This window comes from Falco cherrug, chromosome 3 (genome assembly GCF_023634085.1).
Source record: "Falco cherrug isolate bFalChe1 chromosome 3, bFalChe1.pri, whole genome shotgun sequence".
Taxonomy (NCBI): Eukaryota; Metazoa; Chordata; class Aves; order Falconiformes; family Falconidae; genus Falco; species Falco cherrug.
In genome coordinates this window covers 80,907,419-80,928,741 of record NC_073699.1, presented here as the reverse complement: position 1 = coordinate 80,928,741, position 21,323 = coordinate 80,907,419, and the positions used below count along the sequence as shown (strand labels likewise).

Here is a 21,323-nt window from a genome sequence, read left to right as displayed (position 1 = left end):
GACAGCAGAAGCAATAAAATTCAGAGGGTTACAAATCATGATTAAAGTTCTAAGTGCTGTCAAGCATCTATATTTATGATGGAAGATGATCCAAAGACTCCATTGCAACTTTGGAAGTAATATTACTTGATTTCTTTGACCTTATTTTCTACAACATTAGCTCTAGGTTCCAGATTTAATCCAAGAGATCATTCTGTCTAGAAATGGCAATTACAGGAACTAAGTATGTGTCACTGAATGCATTAGACTATGCTCATGACAGAAACTACATTTAGGAAAACACCAACATCAATGAGAAATATGAGTAATTTGATGTTAAACAGCAAATAATAAAGCCCCACAAAAACAGACCATAAACAAACAGGTAAATGTATATGGCCTGCCTGGCTTTCAAACTAACAAAAACCCCAGTAACCACCCACTACTAAAGCATCAGTGAAAGTTATAGTATGTAAAAAAACAGAACAATGTCGGATGGCAAAGAAATCAACTTAAAGAGTGGAAGTTTAAGAGTGGAAGCACACGGGAAGATTTTGAAGTAATGCACAATGCAGTATACTTTGATGCAAAGAGACCTCTATATAACACAGGCCACATCTGTTGTCACCAGGATGCCATAAATGACCTCCACCCTATAGCTGGCACAGCAATTTATAACAAAGTACCCACTTCCAGTTCCTGACATGAGGATGGCAGGCTTTTCCTCCCTAGCCGTCTCTCTCATTTCCTCATCCTCTTCTTGCCTGCCTGCAACTGTTTCCTGCATCTTTCTGCTCAGGGATTTATACCCTTTTTACACACAGCTTTACCTATCTACTGTAGTAACAACACCTGAGTCTCTCCCTGATGTGATTCAGCAAGCTACTTTATGGGAGGATCTCCATCCCCCAGCCCATTCTTCCCACATACTGACAACAAAACAAAACCCAGTTCTCTTATTATCAGGGTCCACGTGTGAATTGATCCATTACATCTGCATCTCAGAAGCTGAATCATCCAGTCCAGCCTAAGAACCTCCTCATTCAACAGCAGTTTTGTCCTGAAGCATGGTACTACAGAAGATGGTAGTACTAGCTTTCTATTCAATGACTAAATTCCCTTTGCTCAAGCAAAACCAAAATGTCACCCTTTCTTCAAGCCTATCAAGGCCTTTGTCAAAGCACTTCTCTAATCTTTTATCTTCACTGAGAAGATCCATTAATTTTAAACACAGTTAACACACACGGCACTGAACAAAGTTGCTGGCTGAAGCAAACCATTTTGATTGCCACTACTACTTGTCTGAACATGAAAGCACACACATAAAACACGACTGCTACGGTTCTGTGTCATGTTAACAACCTTGTTTCAGCTAAAGGCAGCACTAAACCACCCCTGTTTTAAAGCTGAACCATCCTTGGATGGATGAAGTAAGTAAGAATCTATTCTTCCTTCTACACGCTTGATTAAGTCCCCACTGGTGCAAACTGAAGATGGATGGGCATTACTGGGTAATGATAGGTGACATAAAAGAAGCCTACCTCAACTTTACTGAGTGGTCTTAACTCCAGGAGTCAGAAAATACCTTTTAAAATGTCCTAGTTGACACAAAGAACTGAGTAATGCACAAGAGTAGATGTGATACTGCCCTGTGATTTTTGCATGTTTTTTCTCAGGGGGAATGCACACGCAGAAAACTGCTACACACCAAGCACAGTGTGCTCACAATGATGGCAGCTACTGAGGTTATTTGTTGGTTGAATAAAGAAAAATCTCAACATCTGTTTCTCTCTTCTCTGTCATGACACTAAGACAACTTCAGTATGGGCTCTGATCTTCAAGGCCTCATGCAGACGTACACAGGTTAAGCCAGAACGTTCAGCAATTACTTCAAGATTCGACATACAAATAACAATTGCCAGAGATAATGTATTACTGAAGCACTTCTGTACCTCAGAAGACTGTCTGTGCTTCCAAACACGTAACAACGCCAAGATGTTTTTTTCAGTAACATGTGACCCCGTTCACTGGCTTCAGGTGGGGTGTGATATTGGAAAGGGTGTAGAACTTGGCCCGTGGTCTCCGAGTCATACTGAAATCTCTGTGGGACATCTCACCCACAAGTGAGATTGGAAAGTGTCCCTCAGTGCCCTGCACTGCTGGTTACCCGTGTCCTGCTCCAGGCTGCAGACCGTGCAAAGCCCAAAGGAGTGCCATACCGAGGACCTCCCCTGCTTCACAGCAGCAGTGCTGTCGCTGCACAATTAGGTCAACCACAAGTTACAAAGGCTCTCTTTCGGGGGTGGGGGACGGGGAGCAGGGGGGTGGACTGGACTGGGATGTCTGTTTGCAAGAATGTTGCCCCTGATCATCAAGAGGGAAAGAGGAGAGTAGCTCATCAGTAAAGAATGTGAGCTTCTTGTTTAACACAAAAGAGATCTTGTCACTTTAATCTCAATAGGCTGTAAGTAATTAGGAAAACACTGAACTCTGAGTTTGGAGGAGCCATATCTGCACTTGTGCAGTTTGATATCACATATATGTATACATTACTCATACAGAATGCCAATGATGAAGAGAGATAAACCTCACCTGGTTTAAATGCTAATCAGCACTTTCAGAAATGAAGATTTAATTCAGTAGGTGAAGACTACCATGGGTAAAATACTCACTTTGATTACTACTATGAAAATAACCACCACTGACTTTGAATGAGATTAGAATCATACCTAAGAGTTCAAAAGATATCCTACCAAGACTTAGAAAGTCCATCACCGACGCCCAAGCCATGATTCTCTCCCAGTCCGATGGTCATTGGGCATTAAGTCTTCTCAGACTGTAATTGTTTGCTAAGTGCTGTGACCTTCTGCTTTTACAGCACTGCTGGTGGTTTACTGTCACATTCAATAATGACAGAAGCAGTATATACAAAAGCATTTTTAAAGAGGTGACAGTTGATTTAACCTCTACGTGGTGAATAATCTGAACTTTGTAATGGTTTCAGAGATGCTGAGTTCCTCTGATTCTTGTGAGTTCTTGCTAAGAGGTTGGTAATTATTTTCCAATTTCTTTCATTACTTGTTCCACTGCCAGAAAACTTTCTTTTCATGGACTGCAATTGCCTTGCTGTAGTTCAAATGGTCTATTACAATGCAGTTGTAAAAAATATTACAAGCTTCATGATGTTAAAAAATATTCATTATTATGATCCCCGAATTACAACATAATTATTTCACTGACAGTACTTAAAATGTCTAGCAAGAGAAAGAAACTGTGCTCTAATTATTTGTACTGGCAGTAAAAAGTGAGACCATCACAAAAGACCAGAATTTAAGAAGTGTACATTTTTTTATACGCTTGGAAGAAGGCTGGTGGAAAAAAATGGGAAAAGAAAACATTTCTTATGGCAATGACTAACACAGATAAGGAAAACGAACAACACAGGATTAGGTTAAGAGTTTTCACACAGGTATGATGTGTTCTGGTTACATTTTACTCATTTTGCTCATTGATAAAAAACTTGTATATAGAAATAGGTGTTAAAAAACATTCAGTGAGCAGTTAAAGCACAAGACAGAATGGGCAGACTTCTATTTATAACATTTTAATCCAATATGCTTCTTAGCATACATGCACACTTTCTTTTTAATTAAAAGAAACAAGAGACAATAAATGACCACTGTTATACATTAACAATAACATGGGGGGAGTGGGGTAATGGATTGAGCTCCAAGGATTCTCTCCCAACTCCTGTTACAGCGTTGCAGAAACTAAGGTGAGGCCAGGAAATGCTGAGGTGAGGAATCATGCTGTGCAGCTCCAGCCCTCCTCCAAAATGAGGATGTAGAGCAGCTTAATGTTGGCTCAGCTCATTTAGGTCATAGAATCACAGAATAATTTAATTTGGAAAGAACCTCTGGAGGTCACCTAGTTCAACGTCCTCCTCAAAGCAAGACTAACTTCCAGCTTATATGAGGTTGCTCAGGTCCTTGAGCAGCTGAGTTTTGAAAATCTGCAAGCATGGAGACTCCACAGCCACTCTGGGAAATCATCAATCATTCCCTGGGCAATGTTTAATGCAATGCTTCTCCCCATAAAGAACATTTTTTTATGCTAAATTGAAAATTTTCTAGCTATAACTTGTCACTGTTGCAGTCTTATCCTTTTGCAGTGTATCTCAGAGAAGAGTCTGGCTCGCTCTTCCTTTTCCTTCAGAGGCAAGACAGCATTCAAATTCTCCTTACCCTTCCCTTCTGCAGGCTGAACAAACCCTCTTGTCTCAGCACCTTCACATGCATCTTCGATGCCTTCTGCCAGACTCTGCTGCCCCTGCTCTGTTTTTTCAGTGTCTTGTTCCACAGAACTCAAAACTGAACCCAGTTTTGGACAATGGAAACAGATGTGGCTTCATGGCAGCCAAGTAAAGAGGACTAATCACTTCCTTTGATCTGCTGGTTATGTTCTTGCTAGTGCGTCCTAGTCTGTGGTTAGTGCTTCATCACCATTAGGGCATGCTGCTGACTCATGCAGTCCTGCATGTGACTGCCACTTCTCACCTAAAGAGCTGCTCTCAGTCTTTCCTAGTCTTATGCCCAATGCTCATGTTTTCCAACAAGTTCTTTAATTGCAGTCATTCTTATTGCACAAAACCTGCAAACAGAAGTAAATCCACTCCTTTACATGCCAGCCAATAACAAAAATTACAAGACATCTCACTAGACATATCATCAGAAAGGTACGTATTATTAGAAGTACCCTGTGATCCTTCAGCATTTCCACATTTGATCCCAATCTAATCACAGTTAATTTAAGTTAACCTAGATTGACCTCTCCTACGATTGAAAAATAAATACAATGTGGACTCATTTAACCTGCCTCACAAATTTGAGGTAGTTAAGCTCTTCCCTTGAGGTTAAACCTGTCTGCTGTTAGTTGGTATCGCAACACGAAAGTATTGTAACTTTTACAAAAGCTTTTTTGGCAAAGGCAGTACAAGATAGGATCAAGCCAGGGAGTGAGAACTGAAGAGTAAATATTCCAGTCCCTCCATTGTATTTTCCATGTACAAGCAACTGTGAAGGTCTGTGCACTAATGTTTGATCTTCCTTTCAAACCTATGCTGAAAGTTACTGTGAAGTCTCTCTCTCTAAACAGCACTAGATCAGACTGCTGGCTCTTCAAAGACTCATCAGAGGAAACTACCACTTCAAGTAAACGTTTGCCACCCTCTCCCATTTCAGACCTTATTTTTACCACCTGCCAAAAAAGCAAAGAAAAATTTCTGAACTAATGCCACACAGATTTTCAGACAGGGAAGATTAACATATTGGACTTTATTATCCCCATTTCTTTCCCACAATCCTTTCTTCAATGACTGAAAAAGCCTCTCTGACCTCTTCAAAGTCCATTTGACCTAGAATGCTGCTGCTATTGCTAAACTGCTTTTCATCCTCTCCTCTCTGGCACTCTCTTGAACCTACTGGTTCCCTGCTTTTACAGAAGCCTTGTTTGGATGCTCTGACAACTCTACACCATAGTCAGTAACCTGCCTTCCTTATTCGAAAGGATCAGATGTCACAAAAGTGACATGAAAAGCAAAACGCTCTTTGACAGGAAAAGGCTCATGTGTCAAAGTAGATCTTCCCTTGATTAACTGGAGAACATTGCCACTTGGCTTAGAGAAGGATAGATTTTAAAAATGAGTCAGTAGAGTGAGATGTTAATTTCCTTTCATACATAATGATGTCTGATGGGGAGACTTTGACAACAGTTCCTGGTGCTCACTATCTGGGGTTAACAGCAAGTTAGAACAACTCACAAGGTGCTTTCCTGGCTCTAGTTGGTCCTTTACTTAGGTGTGAGGAGAGGGGCAGTGTGCCTAATCTGTGCAGTTCAAAAAGACTATGAACAAGCAGACAATGTAGGTTAAAGGAGCAGGATATCACGGAAATATATTTAAAAGCATATAATAAGATAGCTTCAGACTTGCACTTCGTAAATCACCATGTGTAACACTGGTAACACGTTGTTATCAGTAACGGGGCTCCTTGGAGGCCTTTGTGGGCAAGGAAAATCTACAGCTAAAACCAGAGATTGCCCAATATAATGAGCTTGGTGAAGAAGAAATAAACCACTCTCCACATTTTGCTGGGAATTATTAGACTTAAGTGATAGATTTTGGCAATCCGCATCCTCTACAGAGGTGGTCAGCTTCCATTCAAGTCCACTGCCAAATTTAAACAAATGGACTGTGAAGGTGATTTTCATGAGCCACCTTAGAGAACACACTCTATAAAATTGCCTGAAAAGCAAATGCAGGGTAACAATTAAACGCAGAAATTATTAGTGCACCTATGCAATAAAACAGTGTTTTATTAGGTGATTTTTAAGTCCACAGAAAAAATGCCATTTGCTCAACTCTTCTTTTTAAACCTCACCATCCTCCCTGCATGCACTCTGTTCTATCAATTCATTCTCTTCCTCAGTTTGCCTGTTAATGACTCCATAAAATCTCTACTACAGTTTTGTATTTCTAACATAATCCAGAGGAGAAAAGCATAAAACACTTTCACATTGTAATTACACTTTCCTTCCCCAGAGACTAGCTGCCAGCAAGCTCAGCAAAGAGACAAAAAATCCAACCGTAAACCAAACACACATACACACAACTTGTGGGATTCAAGAGCTCTTTTCATAGTACAGCAACCCCATTCCACTCACAGTTGTGTACTTATTTCTGATTAGAAGTGATTTAAAAGTTAGGAAGTGTGGAAGAGAATCGGGTCAATCTGTAATAAGCTACTTATTACTGAAACCATTAGGTATTACACACATAAAAATAAAACATTCTGAACAGTCGCTTTCTGTTTGTGGGGACAAAGTACACTTGCCTTGGGCATATAAGTACTTCTAAGAACTGCTGCACAAATAAGAAACAATAGTTTTAGTATCTCCCTAACAATGCAGACCTGCTAGGCAGTAATGGCAACAAGTACTGGGTTTGCTTAATACCAAAAACTAAGAGTGAGCTCCAAGCTGGAGTGTGGTTAACAAAATGGGACTTCATCACTCTTGCAGATTTTTTTCTTACCCACCCTCACAGCACCTCAGTCCATTCAGATCTGTGATGTCACCCTTCAGCTCCCCCACCAGTGCATCCATCATTTTTCCTTACATCACCTTCTATCTTTGTATAGGACAGTATCTATAGTACCATCTGAAGTCAGACAGAGCCCTGAGAAAATGAAACGTTTCATGCACAACCACCTGTCTAACTTACAATTAGGACAGCACAAAATAACTCCATTTAATTGGCCAAAACATGCTTCAGCCAAACCACCAATAACGTAAAGACCTTCACAGAAGATTTTCAACAGCTAGCTCCAAATTTAGGTACGAAAACATTTACATACACCTCTGTGCTCTGAAGACACAAAGCTCTACTCTGACCTCTTTTGATGTACATTAACTGACTCCTCTTGGACCTCCTGATCAATGGAATACCTGCTTCCCTCCCCAAAGTTCAAACAACAGGCTTTTCAATATACTTTGGTTGGTGGTTTACTTTGGCAATTACATATCCAGAAATATTTTAACTTCAAAGACCATGTTGCTTTTCTGAGTTTAGTTAATACACATCTTACTGCACATTCACACTTGATTACTCTGCTATCGTATTTCTCATAGCTGTAAGATGTCCAGTGACATCAACAAATGTATGTACCTGGAGAAACGCTTCTTGGAGTACCTGAACACTTCTCATCACTAAGACATTTTGCCTTCTGAAACTGCCCAGTGAAGAAAGAATTATTCTTGCAGAGAACAAAACTGAGAACCAGAGCATTTTAAGATCTCCCTAAAGATCTTGTGCGATACCCTACACAGGGGCATCATATCATTTCCAAAGGACATTTTCTGGGCGCTCAGAAGACCAGACTCTCACGCTGGGATGAGGGCAAATCGAGGGCAGTGAGGCCAGGACAGTGTATGCCAAGCATGCTCACCACCTAAAACACTGCCAGGCACCCTGGGGCTACACTAGCTGCAAAGAGTCACAGACGCGCTGCAGAACCCATAAAGGCAATTGGTTCTATGGAAGGATGGCAAGAGACAGACTTCCAGTAACACAGACATAGCCAAGAAAACACTGCATGGGGCAAGAATCAAATGCAGGGTATCATGAAAGCCACTTCAGGCTCCAGCAATGAGGTTATCTTTTTCAGCAGTGCACACTGAAGATCTCCCTGGGAGCCTACTAACAAGCGGAATATTGGATAGGTAGAGAATAAAGCGCTCACAGAACAGCTCTGCTGTTATGCCACCACTCCTCTGACAGCAGATGGACTAGATCAGATTATCTCAGACATAAGCAGAGATGGAATACTTAAGTCAGAGCTGAATTTGGCCCACTCTTTCATAGTCCTCTTGTGAAGTCAATTATCTCATCAATTGTGCTTTGCCCTGGGGCTCTTTCCCTATAAACCTGAAAAAATGCAAACATGCAACAGTGGTAACTGGATGTTACGCACTGTATGATTTCTGGATAGTAAAATGTTAATGGCAGTGTCATCTCTGGTAGCATGGTGAACAGCAGCCTGCAAGAAATGGGTCATCATTCAGACACCCACTTGGAATAAATTCTCCCCTTTCGTATTTTGCACTGATCCTGCTTCCACTTCAGCAGTTGGGTTTTGCCACTGACTTCAATGTGAGCAGGACAGGAACACTCACTGATTAAAATGCAAAGCTGCAGATATCTCCTGCATGGGATGAATCCCCACAGGGAAAAATCGTCTGCATTTTTATTCATGCAAAGCATTTTAAAGCTTTCATTTACACAGTTCATTCAGTAATAATGTGCATGCTGTATAATGGGGTACCTGATCAAGCATGCTCAAGTGCTTTGCTGGAGCAGGGCCATTTCTAGAATTTGAAGGTTCACTACGATCATACCCTCAAAACAGACAAGCTAGTTCGAAGAATTTTTCACCTGAGTTAATGGTCTTAATTAGGATCAGCATAAAAGGTAATTTTTCCTACGGGAAATTTGGAAATGTCTTTGAGTTTCTTTTTTTTTCAGCTTCAGTTCCTGCAGAAATTGGGTTAAGAAGGTCACACTGTTGTAGGATTATAGGTCTGTCTATGAAATCCTCCAGTAACTTTTAAACTGTCTGCCAACTCCTGAATTAGTCAGGAAGGATAACAGTCTGAAGTTCAGTTCCAAAAGTTTCATAAAGAGGTAGAAGGACAGAGCAAGGAGACTTTCTTCATGTATGTGCTGACCTAAAAGCTCATTCTCTATTATCTACCAGGGATGTCTGAGGGAAGGATGCTGTGAACAATACAAAGCTTCAACCCAAAGTGCGCTGGGGTTTAGATACCAGAGAATTGAATCATTAACTCAGAAGTCCAAAAGAAATGCTTAATAAATTAGTTGATGGGGTCTGGGGAAGGAGAAGATGAAAACAAAGAAGAAGAAAAAAAGGAAAAATTCCCAAATCCTAACATCCATTTTGGTTCCGAAAAGCAAGAAGTTGAAACTTCTGGGATTTTTTACTCCATCTATTATTTCCCTTTTATCCATTATTATCCCTTTATTATCCTCTTTCTTTCCCCTACTTATCCCTAACTAAAAAGAAAAGAAAAAGAAAAAAAGCACCTCCTCTTTTAAGCTATGAAGAACCAGATAATTTTTTTTCCTAAAAACACTACACAAGGATCGTGTTCAGCATTTTTTTAGCAGGTGTGACTGGCCACTGTTCCACTTTATACAGTACTATCTGTACAGTAATGCTCAAACATTATCTTCATTCTTCTGATTGCTCATTTCAGGACAAGATTATAAAACTCTCCTCTCACCTTAGAGTGGCCCCTATCAGATCAGCACAGAATCAAGCTGGTGGTATGTTTGTTATTCCTCTTCACATTACGCATGTAAATTTAAAGACTTTGATCTTCATTGTTTTCAGTCTGCTAATTGTCTCACAGACACTAACTCAACTCCACGAAAAAAATGCAAGTAGGTTCCCTGTGCAAGGATTTTTTGTGTAAAAAAGTGCCATTGATACATTGCTGAAGTCTCGTATTATGAACAGTGGCATATACTTCATGTACTCGAAAATTGAGGAAAAGCCTTTTTACTTCAATCTGTGTTCTTGCAAGAGCAGGCTGAAGCCAAATGATTTTATTTGAGGAACATCTGAATCCCATTGATTAGCCTGAATGAATAGAGAACAGGAAAACTGCCAGGTACAGAGGAAGTTGGGCATGTCCACAAGGGAGTGGAGCAAACAAGCAAATTACAGTATATGCATGCCTTTTTTTTTCTTTTTTTTTTTAATTTTTTCTTTTTTTTTTCTTTTTTTTTTTTTTTTACCAAATGTTTTCATTTGGAAAACTTGGACACTTCAACCTCTAAGTTTCTTTTACTGACTGGTTGGTTAATCACCAAATCGTTCTCATTTTCTGAAGGCAAACAGAAAAGATTTTTAAAAGTAAAAAAATGTATTTTAAAATCATAGTAGTTAATAAACTATTTGCATACGTTGTGTTTAATTAAAATACTATTTCTTCTGAAAAAAAAATGTCTTTCCTCTTTTGGGGCAGAAAGTGGGATAAGTTTTACCTGGTAAAAAAGCATCATATCACTCCTGAGCATTGAGTTAATGTGTCTGAGAAACTGGTAGCACTCAAAAACGGTTTCAGAATAAAACCTAATTCCAATGCATTCATGCAACAGTCCCCAAAGTACTACTTTATCTGCTTCCAGCAACGCCAAGAAGTGATACGGGCTGGCTCTTGTACAGCCCTCTACAGTCCACCTTGAGGCTTTCTGTAGAGCAAGTCAAATACAAGAATCTGTTCAGCTTCTAAAATGCTGTCTCTTACCAGTAAATGTTAAATAAAGTTTTTATTTTGAACTTAAAGCCAATTAGTTTTTCTTACAGTCTCTGTAATTCTAATTTTTATAATTTAAGAAGTGTAACAATTCTTGACTTTCAAGTCTTGACTGTTACACCTAGACACACCTTATAAATAGACCTGTTGCATGTTTTCACTTGAGAAAAAAATGTTGAAAATATTTCTCCATTAATGTTCATGGTTTTATGAATTGAAAAAAATATTTCCCCCTTCAGTTTTAAGCTTCTTGTCAAGTGAAAAAATAGAGGAAACAATCATGGGAGAGAAAAGAAGAAAAATGCTAACCTCATGTGTTTTAAAAATCAGAGATCAATAATAATTTTCATTAGATGACGGAAGTGAAAGAATTAGTAGTTTTGTCTGTTTGCTCTAACAAGTTAACTAGGTATTCCCCTACTAGTCCTTCACTATTCATGGGAGGTTACCACATATTTAGCAACTTTACTTTCACCTTCTAATTATAATAGTGTTAAAAGAAAAAAAAAAGTCTGTCATAGTCCTTCTTTCTCGTTACTTCCTCAGTCTTCTTTTGTTTTAGGTCTTTGTCCTCCATTACACCCCACCTCTGCTTATGGTACAGTAGGTTGGAAAGTAATTGTTTTATCCAGGCCAGGAACCAATTATGGAATCCACAAAAGGAGCTGACAAAAGAGACTCTGTCTCTGCTCTCAGCCTTTTGCTCCCTCAGGCCCTAAAACTCAGAAGTGAATGTGCATGGCCAGAATTCTCAACTTCTTAGAAGAAAGCAGGCAGGCATTTTAGTCAAGTGTTTACTGACTTAAAAGTGGTAATATGAAAAGCTGAGTATGAGCATCTTTAAGGATGGACCAGCACTTTGGTATGGGTATTGTCACCTACCTGGAAGAGAGAATACAAAGATTTTCAACAGTTTGCTTTCTGTAGCTCCATGTGCATTGCCTGCATTTGAATCAGTAGGATCTTGCACTACAAATTTCAACGCCAATTCAAACACCAACCTTCCAGTTTGATTTGGTCCATACATAATGTGTAAATCAAGCATTACTTCAAACTCATACCCAGAATTAAAGGTCTCATACACACTCACACCCACACCACACGCATGTATTTGGCTGGACAGAGATGTTTAGTCCAGCTTGTTACTGATCACAGGCTCACAGAGTCATAGAATTGTTTAGGTTAGAAAAGACCTTCAAGATCATCGAGTCCAGCCATTAACCTAGCACTGCTAAGTCCACCACTAAACCAATAAAGTGTAAGTCTCTCTATTTGTACGGTGCTGCAATTTCTTCATATTCCACTGTTCAAGCACAACAGAGCACGTTTAAGGCACTACTCAGTTATTAAAGATACAGCTCACATAAACTGCTCTTATAAAGAGGAGGAAAATGGAGAATTTTGTTTCTCTTAAAATAAACATGCACAGTTCACAGACCACTTGCACTGCAGAGCTGTGCTCAAGGGAATTAGAAGAGAAATGTCTTTAGATTTAGTCAGGATGGGAAATGTGTAGCTAAGGTTTGTTACACACTCTAGGAAATAAAAACATAAATTATCAGGAAATGAGGCTAGAAAGAGTATTTCATTCACTGGAGTCCAGTCCCATACTTAATGTAACCAGAAAATACTTTGTTATAGTCAAAGGAATTGTGCTCCCCTTACATTAGGACTGACTTGCTGCTCAGCATTTGCAAAATCACAGGTATTATTTCCAACACAGGCAGGCAGTTGAGTGCACATGTAAGGGAATACAAAATATCCCCTTTCCACCTGGTGTTACCTTTACCCAGGACCGAGTCTCCTCCTTCAGACCTTTGTCAAGGCATGAGACAATGAAGCAGATCTGGTGACCCAAATTTACAATTTTCTTATTAGAACTGGACAAGAAAAAAAAGTATCTTTCATGTTCAAGGAACATTCAAGGCACATTAATGAAGGCCTCAGTAGCTGATAACTATTTAATATGTTATCATCTGAAGTATTTCATTCTTGCTACTGGACTTGATCCTTTTAGCAGTCATTCACCACTTGAAGTCAAAGCATCACAGAAGAATATGCAATAAACAAGGAATAAAGCAGCTGATTCTTGCACAGAAAAATATAAGATCACCCTCCTCCTCCACCTCAGCAAAAATCAGCAGGGTTTACTACATGTAAGCTCTTCCGGATAAACGAAGAATTAATCATGTCACTTTTTATTCTGTTAACTTCTGATTTTTAACAGTGGACTTCTCTAGCCATACAGGTGCTATAGCGAAGCTTATCTGCATACTATACATGAGAGAACCTGAATAAGAAGTGTGTAAACAGTGACTGCAAGTTTGTCTCGCTGTCCTTGAGGGGGGAGTTCATAGCTTTGCAATGACATTAGGAAACAAAATGGCTGTAATTTTCGAGGGATGGAATAAGTTATTCTGTCTTCTAAAATAACATGTATTTTAGTACGGAAAGTTAAATGGTGCCTACTGCATGTACTAAATATATGTTGAGAGTCATGGTAGTGACTGGAAGCCAACTTAGAAGACAGAAGTGCTGTCTTATATACACACACATGGCCCAACTCACACGAAAAGGCACTTTTACACTGGGATGAACAATAAAGAGGGCTTAAAGTGGCTGTAAACATCAATGATGAGTGCATGAGAATCATGACCACAGAGCTGAGTTTACAAATGCAGAATACACGGACAGATGATGGGCATATGATAGATTGCATGGCCGTATGTTTAATCAATAAATGCATCACAGGCCTTTGCAATTCATCACTCAATTTGGACTGGACAATTTCTCTGTCAATCACTTTCCCTTGGCACTTATTTGAACATACTTGATGCCATGAACAGCTTTAAATAGTTTCAGTTAAAAATGAACAAGAAGTGAAATACTCCCTTTTTCCATTCATATATTTAGAATATTCTCTCCTTTTTTTACCTGCCCACAATAAGTTTCAGTTCTGGACCAGCAGCACGTTTTCTAAAGATAAAAATGGAATGAGTTCAAAGTTTAGTATTCTACAGCCCTATCACCAGTAAAGAAAAAATCCAGCTGCTCAGTGAGAAAGGCAACATTCATTTCAGTCCTCAAAGTTTTCAATCCTAAGGAAAAAAAAGAAAGCATTAAGTGCAGAAAAGACATTTAAGAATGTTTGGAGAGTCTCTAACTTCCTAGATTTTAGTCCCTGAATGACTGCATTGCTGGTCACAAAGCATTTGTCTGTGAAAGAGGATGGATGCTAAAACAATCTGTTCATACTTTTAGAACTCAAGCTGATAAACTTTTCTAGCAGAACGTGTCTTTCTACACTGGCACTAAACCTGACCTGCTCCTATGCACTTGTTCTTAGGCACATGCATCAGCCATATGCACTGATTTCCAAACCCTGGACACAGCTGCCATAAATATGCACGTTAATATCTATGCAATATAATAGCCAACCCAGCATGCCACCACCCTCTGCAAGAATGCCTCGATTAAAAATTTGAGCTTATATCTGTAAGATGCTATCACAGTGGCATCACCTGCAAATATGATTTTATCTTCATCTTCCTATTTGTAATGAAACTGATTTAAAAAATACCTAGAAAATTTTGGTTTTTTATTTTTAGTTGCTGAAAAAAACAACTCAATGAACTCAGTTTAATTTTATGGCATTCTTCAAGAACTGAAAATCTTTGTGTAAGTGTGGCAGCTATTAGCTTAAAATTCACCTTTAGCATTACTCTTACTTGCTACCTATTGCATATATGTGACAACATCGGCTCCCCCTGGCGGTATCCACAAAAAGGTTTTATATATGGCCATTCAGTAAAATCTGTCCACCTCGAAGCTTAATCTGTTTCTAATTCACTGGGTTTCATAAGGGTTGAGCACATTCTTCAAGTATCAGAATGGGTTTAATCATACATTATCCATCTGTCCTTATTTCCTAAGAGCGGAGCCGTAATACTAGAATTTGTTTTGATTTATAAGCTATCTATGCATTTACTTTTCCTCCTGAAAGGGCTTAATAATATTGTCCAGTGTTGGGGCTTTTTTTTGTTTATTTGTTTTTTGCCCCAGATCATCTTACCATGAAGGACAGTAGTTGAGCAATGCTGCCTGGTAGTGCAGATAAATCCTGAATATATTAAATTTGTTTCTTACAACTCTGGTAAGAGCATTTTGGTAAAACATTTTAGTATAGTAATCAAATTGTTATCAATTTCTGTATGTTGTTCTCATTACACTTCTGATGTCTCCATAGTTAAAATACAAGGAGTAAAACCAAGCCAATATCCTTTCATATCACTGTTAAATTAAGAATCCATCAAATTGACCTAAACTGACATGTCTTTCTCTCATTGAAAATGACAAGAAAACTCTCATTCTCTTCCAGAAGTCAAATTAAGGTGATGTTAGAAATCGTGGGTCAACACCTGGTACAAGCAGGGCTTCCCCATCTGTACCTCAGCACTAAGCTGGTGCTCACAAACCAAACTTCCAGGGAGTTCACGTTCCTATAATCACACTTTGCTTAAACAATTTACCTCCTTGCACACACAATATTAATGAATTAACAGTTGTGAAACAGGTAACATGGATCCAATGACTGTCACTGAAAGTTATTTCCCACACTGTGTATAGTAATGGGAGATTTTAAATATGCTAATATTATAGTGGAATTTCTTATAATTAAGATGACTTCTTGTGAAGATGCAGCAATTTTTCTTCTTTTTTTTCAAGTTTTGTTTAATCCTGTCTACGTACCCGACATTTATGAAGTTGTAAGAATAAAAGGATACGAGCTAGCATAAGCAAGGCATTTTTTTTTAAATTCAGAAAGGCAGAGCTGGCTAGGATAAACCAGTCATTAAAATATTTTACACAGGAATTACACAGAAAACGTTAATTCCCACAAACATATTTTAGAGGCAAATCTTGCATTTTAATTGAAAAAAAAGTAAACTTAAGGATGAGTAATGAACTTCTTGAGTTTTCATCTAGAGCTTTTAAGAGTTTGAGCAGACCATCTGAAGAGAGACAGCTTTTCAGAGCAAACTTGTCAGCTACATGGAGAGAAGTCACAGCTATATTCCTTCAAAGCAAGGAAATTTTTTCAGCAAAAATGTAGTTTTGTTGGAAACTCGAGCCTCCTGGAAGATAAACTGGTGTCAATGCTAGGAACTGCTTTAACAATACACTGTACTTCTATATCGTACTCAATATAAAAAACTTTGTTCGGCCACTTCATTATTCCATTTTTATACTAGTCTGAACTGCACATGGCATGTAACTCCATGGAGTTACAAACAGGATGTAAATAGAGTAATGAGAATGGGTAAATTACGTTCTTAATCTTCACATTGTGAACACCTACTAGTTTTTTAAGAGAAGACTTACAATTAAACCATTGTCCTGTCTTAAGAAGTTATTACAAAGTATATGGCAGCACAGACAGTTCAGTTCTACTCCACTTTTATTAGAAGACCCTGAGGGTATTAAGTATACTTATTGAAGCATTACTTAAAACTTATTAACTACATGTCATATTTGTATTAAAAACTGTCAAAACCCTTTTCAGTCATGTTTCACATTATCTGCAGGAATGCTTTTCTTTCTTATTCTCCACTTTGTGGACCTGGAAAGGATTCAAGATACACATTATTTGCTTGAGGGTAGAACAATAATTTTTCATCATTTAAATTAGTTATGTATTGCACTCACTCATTTAAATAACATAAATGACCTAAATCACAGTAACAGTGAGTTCAGAATAGTTCTGGGTGTGTGCACCATTGCAACTCATAAAACCTGTGTTTGTAGTTAAGAATGATTAAAAATACATGTCTTATGGGCTGTTCACATGAAGAACTTTCTTCAGTGCGAAAAAGTTTTTGGTAAGTACAGTTCTACAGCTGCTATTTTAATTATAACTCACTGACTATTCCAACTGTGAAAAGGAGACTTGCAGAACAAGATTTATCTCGAGCAAACAGCGTTTGCATCTTTTGTTACAGAAATAGAACACACACGTTGATTTCCATAGGATGTCTCTAGCATCAAGATAAAATTACTCATACTAAGCATCAGGATGAAAGCTGAAGTAAAGCCTTATGAATCAGTGCATTTTGTACCGGTTCTCAGTATTCCTTCTAGGCCCCTTATAGATCCAACAGATCCTTTCTGTTTCTTTTTTTCTTCAGCAGCCTGACTGATAGCCAAGATATAGAAAGAATCTTGTATTTCAACTTGGCTAGGCCATGCCCAGTTCCAGCTTAGTTCCAAAGGAACGAAATATATGCAATGAAGGAAGACTAGAATGTATTAGAGAATGTAAAATGTTATACCTAGGCTAACAGGGAAAAAGGAAGTTTTTAAGAAGTTTTCATTAAATCTTCAGATAGTGTTGAAAGACACCCCCCCAAAAAACTCTTTGAAACACCAAATCAAATTAAACCACGCTCAAAATAAAGATAAACTTTTCAAAAAGAACAGAAAAATGTACGGATAAACTTTCTGAGGCTGATATATAGATTTTTATAACACAGCATTCAGTTCTGGAGCATACATCTCACAAATGAGTATGAATCACAGCCAAAAATAATCAATAGTAATTAAAAGAAAATGTGCAAGTTCAAAAAGAAAGGAAGCCAAAATCTCAGTCAGAAAAAAAGGTTCTTTTCCAGCAGGGGAGGAAGGAAGGCAACAGAAGAATCAGGGTAGCAGAGGCAACAGGAGGTTCAGAGGTATGAAGGTCATAGGAAGAGGCAAGGTCTGTCAGACGCGCTTGGTGTATGAAGGGAATGATGCACAACAGTAAACTGTTGGGGGAAAAGAGTAAAAGGACAAAATTAAAAATATTGTGTAGGTAAGACAGCAGAATGGCTAGCATGTTCAGTAATGTTAAAGAATCAGAAGCCGAAAGGAGGTGTAGGTGTGTGGGCATGTGTACTAAAATTCAGAATCCCACAGATGCTCTGAGACTACCTACCTGGGTTCATGTATCAACTAACTCAATCCCAACAGCACAACACCTACAGATATTCAGCATGTCTATGAATACTGCTTTACTTGACCTGAATTTTCATTCTCCAGAAAGTAAAGACAGATGCTGTTGGTGATTCAACTTCATTCTTTAGCCTCACATCAGACTGGATGAGTACAAGGAGTGAGGCAGTATAAGCCTCCTAAGTCACACTTGCAGGTTTTCTCACTTTAAAGACCATCTCTAAGAAAGAAAAGGCTGGGTCACTTGGTAGATGCCTTCTGAGGCAGTGCATTATGACAGGCCAGCAAAATTCCCTACTCAGCAGCCTGCAGTTCTCAGTTAATTTAGAACCACATGTAAAAACATGTAATTTCCTTTCTGTGAGTTTCTCTACCTATTTTTGCTTCAAATTAACAAAATCCAACCCTTACAGATTATCGCTAATGACTGTGAAAGTCTAGATAGATATCTAAGGTGACTTAAGAAATATGACTAAAGTCCTTGTGAAAACTGTCACAGCTTTTGTCCAGTGGCTGGTAACACCTGTTAATGTAACGATGATACAAAGAAAAACTACAAAAACTAGATACAGTGACAAGGCTGCTTTCTGCTCTCCTTGTTCCTTAAAATTAACCTTGTATTATCCATCAACTAGTAGTATACATGTCATCCATACAAAGTAACTGGGAAATGCTTATACCCACTTCTTCATCCCTTTCAAACTTTCTGGTTAGGTAATGATTGATTTTTTTTGATCTATAGTTAAAAACAAAGACACATTCAAATCATGATTTAACTTCTTTAATGACAGAACACTTTCCAAAATTTAAAAATCCATCAGTTGTTGAGCCCTTCCACAGTGTGAACCCTGAGTTCACTAGTACTTTATCCAGAGTCAGAGTGAAGAATTTCAGGATCTCACTCTATATGAAGAAGAATTGTTTATTCTTTTTCAAACAGCTTTTAATTTCTTACTGCATTTCTTAATGATAGCATAACAAGCCAAATAAAAGGTTAATCATGGAGGTTCACAGGAATATTGCATTTATTCTAATGAACTAGCAGAAAACATTTCAAGGCAGCATGTTTTAGTTGCTCGTCTAGGTGCAGCGGTCTCCCAGTATATGCATTCTTTACCTGAGGTAAGTAGCACAGAGCTCACTATTGGCTCATTTATTGGAAACTTCACAGGTTTTGTGACATAATCAAACACCATGCAACAGAGGTGACAATCTCCGTTTCTGCATTCCCAAAGTGCAGTCAATCTTAGAATCACAGGCCATGAACAATCTGATTAGTAAGATAAGGAAGGAGAAAGGATCCCATAAACATATCATTTTAGACATGCACACAACAAGCAGCTAAAGGCCTACCAGACCAAAAGTTAAGAGGAAAGGTCATGTAATGAGAATAAAAAGATTAAAGAGCAAAAACTGTGAGGAACAATTGCACTCTTGTTTGTGGAAGAGATTCTTACCATTAAGAGTCAGAAAAGCCCAAGTATCTTACTAAAGGCCCTATTCATGAATGACTTACACTCCACATAAGTTTGGAAAACTCCGTGAAGAGTGATTACCACTGTCCTCTATGAAATGAAAATTCCTCAACATGGGTTTCCCAGAGCACAATGGGAGAACTGTGTGTTTGCTGGGAAGGAATGAGGGGTGAGACACAGTGCCCCACAGACAGTGGCGGATCGTAAGGAACAAGAATTTAAACTCCATATGATCACCATATTTTAATTTCTGAATGGGAATCTCATCTTGTGAAAGACTTAACTGCTGCCAGCAGTCATCCACTCAGCAAAGACGACCACAATCCTCATCAGAGAAAGCTGTTTTGAGAGTGATTTCAGAACAAACATGACTTTCATCAACAGCTAGCATCAGTAGCTTATCCTCCTTCCCACCTTGTTCCATGAGAAAACACATTGACTGAGGTTACTTAGGAAGACTGAAAATTTTGTCCTTCTTTGAATCTACCGCCGAAGACCTATTTGCACTGCTGGAGGCATTCTCAGGCAATAAAAAACATCATTGCAAAACCCTGTTCTTATACCACTAATCACTACGGTATCTAAGCGCCTTTCAGAATGGCATTAGTCAATATAATTAGCATCTGTCGTATGTGCTGCTTTCTCTCATGGGTATGTCTATACACATTTCTGTTGTGTAAATCTATACATCTATCTTTCTCTAAGTAGAACACAGCATAATTATAAAGCTAAACTTGTCCCTCTTCAACACTGATGCTTTTAAGTTTAAAATTAGTACCCACTAAACACTATTCTTTTGCTCTCAGTAAACTGAGGATAACAAAAGGTCACTTTATGTTTCCATGTACAAGCTTAATCAAAATCTTTTGGCTGGGATATTGTTTATTTAAGAGCAAATGATCAGGCTGATAAAATCAAGAGCTGCATTGATTAAAGGGTACTTGATCACCAAGGTAGATCTGGAAAGCATTGCAAAATAACAGTGGTAGAAACTCAAATGAAACAGAAATATTAATGCAAAGAAGGCCACAAGAGATTTTTATTAAAGAAAACACTGTATGCAAGCTGATGGTATCTAGCAAAAAAGAAAAAAAAGATTTAAAGTATGATATGATATGATGCATATGCCAGCAAAAATGAATTAGGGTTAATCCTCACTAAGATTCTGTTTTCTGTTAGTATGAACCCCTTTATTTCCTTCTCTTCCCCCCAGTAAAACTTGTCAGTCTGTATTTCCTCAGCACAGATTTTGAAAATAATGCTTTAGATTTAGCTGGCATCCAACAGCAAACACACCAACATTGAGGTATCAGAGTAATTGCTACCTGCAGAATAATTCTGGTAAAGAAAATGTCCCAGAAAAAGATATTTTGTCAAATTAGCAGCTAATAGAGACGTTTCTCTATCCCATGGTTAGGAGACACCCTCCTAACTTTCAAAGGAAGCGTGTCCATGAGATGCCATAGCGTGCAGAGCTTTGCTGGTTTCACGGGATCTACATTGGTGTGCAGGGCAAGCCCACGGGGAACACAATAACCGATCAAAGGCTTGGACTATATACAAAGACTTAAAGACAGTCGATGGGTAAGCATGAAAAAGTAGCATGAAAACATGCTTTTCACAAATGCACAAGGATGTGGAAAATGCCCTATTTCTTTGTCTGATAACTGTTACACCCCAAGGGGAAGAGCACACAAAGGACTATCCAGAGATGGCAAGGAAGATGTACCCATTAGGACAGGAAGGCCTTTGAACAGTATACAGCTCCTGTAAATGGCTTAGTTTTCCTAAGGCAGACCCTGTAGTTTTCAACCTAGACTGACAGACCTACTGACTCTCAAAGGAACTCTGTCTCTGACTCTCAAAGGAACTCTGTCTCTGGAGAGACAGAAAAAATGTTAGTATAGAAAACCAAACATGGAGAATTAATACAATTAAATCAGATATTTGCTTCCAGCTGCACAAAGTCACACGGTTTAATGG

General features: G+C 38.5%; 1 protein-coding gene across 9 annotated transcripts in view; it reads right to left on the bottom strand.

Annotated features, from left to right (window-relative positions):
• The window catches only part of COBL (cordon-bleu WH2 repeat protein), a 211,039-nt gene that overhangs the window by 27,284 nt on the left and 162,432 nt on the right, over positions 1 to 21,323 (bottom strand). The window lies entirely within an intron of this gene.